The following is a 6,000-nucleotide window of genomic DNA, read 5'->3' as shown; positions in this document are numbered from 1 at the left end:
CTTACAACTGACAATAAAATTATTCTTACAATCTTACTATCTCACTGCCACAATAAGCTCCTGCTAGCTCGATCCAACTCAATCTGGAATCCTAGCTCGTACATTGAACTGGGAAACCTCGCTATCAACCATATCCTTCTTAACTGTAGAATACATAAAAAGATTCGCAAGAGTGAGCTAACTAGCTCAGCAAGTCATAATAACGATAACTGAGGTTAAACAATGATCAAATGGGATAATTCAGATGAATCAAGTTTCTTTTTAACTAATCATTAGAATTGGATATTCATTTTAAATTTTAAAACCAAGGTTAGGCTGCTGATCAGTCACGCACTAACCCCGAGCAAAGCACACAACACTGCTCTAATTACTGGATCCAAGGCACACATTGGCCTAATTTGACCACGAATCTAGTCTGACCACGAATCTGGTCCACATAAGAAACCTATCCAATTCTAAAATAATTCAGTGTAATAAACAATGCAATTCAATAAGCAAGATCATCATCAACATAAGGGTATATCAAAGTATGTATGAGAAACGATTTTCAGCCTGTAAAAGGATCAGGTATTAGACAAATAATGGTTTTTCAAGGTATAGTTCTTTGATGTTATAAAGAATGGCTGGAGTATAAAAGTTTATGTGTCTTCACACAATTTTGTTTCAGTGTTTGGTGTTTGGTAGTTATACATTTGGGATGTAGTATCATCTTTGTGTGGTTTGGTGTCTGAGGATCAACAAAGGATGGTTACAAAGAATAAGGCTTATGGCTCAAGATCAAGAAAAACCAGGGTTCAAAGTTAAATAATTTATAGCACTTGCATTATAAAACATGAGTTATTTTGAATAATAGCGACATGTTATGAAACAGTTCGAAAATATTGGCAATATATCTTGAAGGAAAGTTCAGAAGTACTTTCCTTACAGGGCTTTATAACTATTACTGATCAACTCTGAGCCGACTCTGTCGCTCAGGCTTTAACGTCCAACCACTAGATCTCATTGGATTCGACTTCGACACTCAGGTTTTTCTGTTGAAACTCTACTGAGCTTGTCGACTGACTACTAGGTCATCTCTAGTCCATTGTCCACTTTCAGGTTCCCGATTATAACCTACAGGGTCGAAATACCCTACGTTAGATGTCTAGGTATGCTTGACATATCCTCGATACTAATTCTTACCCAACGATATTCAAACCCGACTCGTAATTATGAATATCATAATAAAACACGCAACAAATAGGGTTCACAATCTCGAAGATCGGTTCGGTGTTCATTTTTGGAAAAATACATATACTTTTTATTTTACGGAATTAGGGTTATCGATTTGGAAAAATATTGCATTACATCGTACAACCAGGTTTCGTATAAAACATACACATACATATATATAAATAGTTTCTCGACGTCCCGATATTCATCGGATACGTTCCCGTATTTACATAATTCAGTTTCCCGGAAATCGGGCAGCGTCTCCTTTGTTTATCGGACTACCCGTCGAAACATCAGTCGACGTCAATTCAATAACAACAATCCAATCACAATTCGTCAACTAAATTACGTACTCGACTTTAATGTAAAATCAAATTCTCGTTTCAAAGATAATTTCATAAATTAATTTATTTATTTTAAAATATTAGGACTCAGAATTATATCATCACCATCCACCGTCCGCTCGTAAAAGTCATCGCGGACGGCGGTAAAATTCGTCGGTGCCCGAATAATTCCGGGTTTCCACACGAAATTTCACCGATTTTTAAAATCATTATCCGCACAAATTGAATTTAACATCACGAATTATTATTCAATAGATTTCCTGCAGTAAATAAATAAATCAATAATTAAAAATCATAACCCAAACCAATCTGCACCAAGTTAGCCCAACAGAGGTCCAAACGAGGCCCAACAAAACAGGCCCAAACAGAGAAACAGGGGAGCACAGGAATACGATCCACAAACATGACCGGAATAGCACCGCACAGGAGGCAGTAACACAGGGCACTGCACACAGCGGCTGAACACGCATACACAATTAACACACACATTATTAACGCACACACCCATACCCACACACATGATGGCAAGAAGACGGCGGCGTTAGTCGCCGGAAAACACAGAAACACGATGGTGGCACAGTCACAGGAGAGTCCTAACCATAAACGCACACAATACACACATCAACAGATATATATGTATATACATGCAGATTCGACGAAAACGGAATTGATGACACCAAGCCCGCTGGAGCAGGCGGTAACTTTACCGAAAAATACAGGGCCACCGAAAAGTGGAAAGAACAGGGGAGAGCAGGGAAGAAAATGGAGAGGAGGAAGGGATATGAGAGAGACGAGAGTTTTGGACAGGTTATGATAGGGAGAGAAATAACAGAGATAGAGAGATTGAGATGAGGGAAAGAGAGATTAATATTTTAAATAAAATAAAATAAAACTGCATAACACAGTTTTGTGAGAACATGCCACGTAGCCATTGAAATTCTGTGATGTTAACGCGTGTACTAATAGATATTCATGAAGATTCTGAGACTCGGTTTATTTCGAAATTCGAAATTAACGGACCGAGGTGCCCGCAAAACAATTTCAGAAAATTACGAAAATAGTTTTAAAATGTCACAAATATCCCCAAGTTTATAGAAACATAAATTTCATAATTTTTAAAATAAATTCTGAAACGTAATTTATACCCGCTTTTAACAAATATACGAATCAACGCACGGGTAAAATTAATCTCAAAAATTCCCAAATTAATTAAATATGAGTTTCATAATTTTTGAAGAATTCGGGAATTAAATACAGATTTTACAAATAAATGCAATCAGAAAATCATACAGGATTAAATAATTGATGAAATATTGATTTCTAAATTTTATAAAATCCCAAAAATAATTATTGAGATTATAAAGTCTTAAAAACAATTTTAGAGATAATCCACATATTCACACAAATAAACTTGTATTAAATCCACCTTTAAAAGTTAAAATAATTCAGTACAAATCTATAATTAATTACGAGGACAATTCCAGTATATCAAAAGCAGACATAATAATAAAATAACACATAGCTGACAGAAGCTATACACATATTTTGCTTATCTAATAATTCCATACTCACGTATTTAAATAATACAGAAATACACGAGTCGTTATAGTAAGAATGACTTCACTGTTGATCATCATGTTCACCAATCTTCCCAACTCCTTATACCTCCCAAAAGTGAGATCACCACTTGTTACCAATTGTTATCTCCCAACTTGTTAGGTCTCGAAGTATTCGAATCCAATCTGTAAATGTTAGGTCCCTAATAGATAGGTTCCAAACATAAACAGATTCGAGACCCGAAGTATCAAGAACCATGTTTAGGGATAGGGAATGGGATATGGTGTTTCTCTTCCTTCCTCACTGTGAGTGTGTGATTCTGTTTCGTGTACCTCACAAGTGTTTCACTCTTCTCTCCACTCGTGTTTACACTCATTCTCACAAGTGTATCACTCCTCTCATAGCTCCAAAATCCAGTTGTACCTGCAAGGAAAATCACCTTAGCCATCCTTAAGGAGGTCACAGGTGGTGCAATGGGAGTTCGCAAATCCCCATCCTTGTTAGACTCGTCAGATGAATCTGAGTCATAATCTACAAGTTGCTAGTTTCCCTTTTAGGGTTCCAGATTTAAACTCTGGGAAGGTAAACAATGATGCAAAGAATTTAGCATAACAATCAAAGTTCCCTTCTAATGTCTGTGAAGACATTTCCTTGTGACTCATCGGGTAATATCTGAATCATTGTCAACAAGTTGCCGATCTGCACCTATGTCAGATCCACTATCCGCAGATGCATCCAGGTTTATTAGTCCTGGGGAGGTAGACTCTAACCATTGACATATGGCTATTGGATCAATATCCTCTCCTAACACCTGTAAAGGCAATTGGTCCATTAAAGAACCTTGAACAATCGAATCTGACCGTAAAATGGTCAAAACTTTTATTTCCATCAACTCATCCTTTGTGTGTGTAACCTTTCCTTGTACATCAAGAATTGCATATGTTTGAGGTGGTGACACTACATCGGATACCCTGGCCGACAGGCGAATTTCGATAGACGCACCATGTTGAGAGGATGAATCTAGTAACTATTTTGTGCCTTTTCAGCCATTACATCTTTTTGAGAAGATTTATGGGGGCTAGCAGTTCCCTCGGTTTAAGTATTACTCATCTTTGTAGAAGGAAGAGCTGCTGGGTTGACTTTAGAACCTTCTTTATGTTTTGCACTAAGGCATTATCTCCCTCACGCTCATTCATAGTTCATTTTAGTGGTAAGAGAGTGGTTTTTGGTTCTGTTTCAGTGTTTGTCTTTACAGTCTGGGATAGAAATTGTGGGTTTTCAACCTCATGACTATCAAATGAAAGAATGCCATTGGAGTCTGAACCTGTATCACAAAATATATGGCAATGTAGAGATAAAATGCATCTAAAATCTATAATGAATGAAAGTCATGCATTTAATCTTTTGAGAGAAATGATGTTTAATATTGATTTCAAAAGATTTTAATGAAATAAAAAATCACCAATGTAAAAAGAAGTTTGATTTTCTCCTAAAACTGTTCGAGTGCACAAGTCTGTTTTTATGCCTAAAAAGATAAATGATTTAATAAGACACAGACTGATGACCTAGCAGTATTAAGAAGAGAAAGAAAGATTTGTCTTTTAATATATATGAGTTTTTGTAAAAGTATCGATCACTTAGGGTAAAGTCTAAGCGATTCTCATTCATGTTAAAAGCTCCATAATCTATCTTTATAAAACTATTACCAACAACATTGTTTATTGATAAATAACCTTAATAAGACTGAATATGCTGCTGATTTCAAATTATAGTGAATCTTTCAGATTTAGCAACTCATATAAATTCACTATAACTCAAAATCTCACAATTATCTGCAACAAAATATTAACAATATATCATTGACTGATACTTGTTAAGTACTTTAGATACCAATAATTATGTTGCATCCTATTTTAAATATTAAAATAAGATATCAATGAATTAAATACCAAATATCTATCAAAAAGACATCAGCATTCAATTTCATATATCGTACAATTGTTAACTCCTAACAACTGTAATATCTCAAACAATACTGGTTCGATAAATAAAGCAACATTAACCAACATTGTCTTGTTTGCAATCTTAGAAAAATATTCTAAGTTACATATACTTTTATCCATTGAGTATTGCATCTATTATCAAAGTGTTTAGGAATTTGCAAATAAGTATACAAATTATTCTAACTTGACAATATATGGTTATTTCTAATAAAGCAATAAAACATTTTAACCATAGTGACTAAAGATAAGCATTGATTACTTAGAGGAGTTCAAAGTAATGCCACAAATACTAATACTTCATAATTATTTCATACTTGAACTCTTAACTAAATATCATTAACTGATATAAGTCAAGAAATTACACACAGCTAATCATGCTACTTATTTATTTTAAGTTAGTTTGAATTCTGGAGCAAATAAAATCATTGAATTGCTTCAATTTCCATAATCCAAACTATCCAAAATAAATATAAAATAAATAAATACTAAGTATCTATGAGTTAGATACTAGCACTTAAATATTTATAATTATCCTTAAGTAAGCACCAATAGGATATATGACTTACATTCATGGCAATCACTCTTTGGATAATTAGTAATTTTAGAAATACTTTCTAAGCATATAAAATATGGAGAGTTTTATACACATGACTTAGAAAATACTTCAACTTTCAATATCGGTGATTTTATAAATAAGCATTGGTCACTTAGAATAAAATTTCTAAATAATATCACTAATACTAAAAGTATCACAATTATTCGTACAAGATACATATAACTATGTTGTATATTATTTTAATATAATTTAAATTATGAGACTGATATGGAATGGAATTGTTTACAGTCATAATTTAAATCAATTAAAATAATATTCAAACTTAATG

The sequence above is a fragment of the Apium graveolens genome, chromosome 4 (assembly GCF_009905375.1).
Source record: "Apium graveolens cultivar Ventura chromosome 4, ASM990537v1, whole genome shotgun sequence".
Taxonomy (NCBI): Eukaryota; Viridiplantae; Streptophyta; class Magnoliopsida; order Apiales; family Apiaceae; genus Apium; species Apium graveolens.
Note: the sequence above shows the minus strand (reverse complement) of the source record.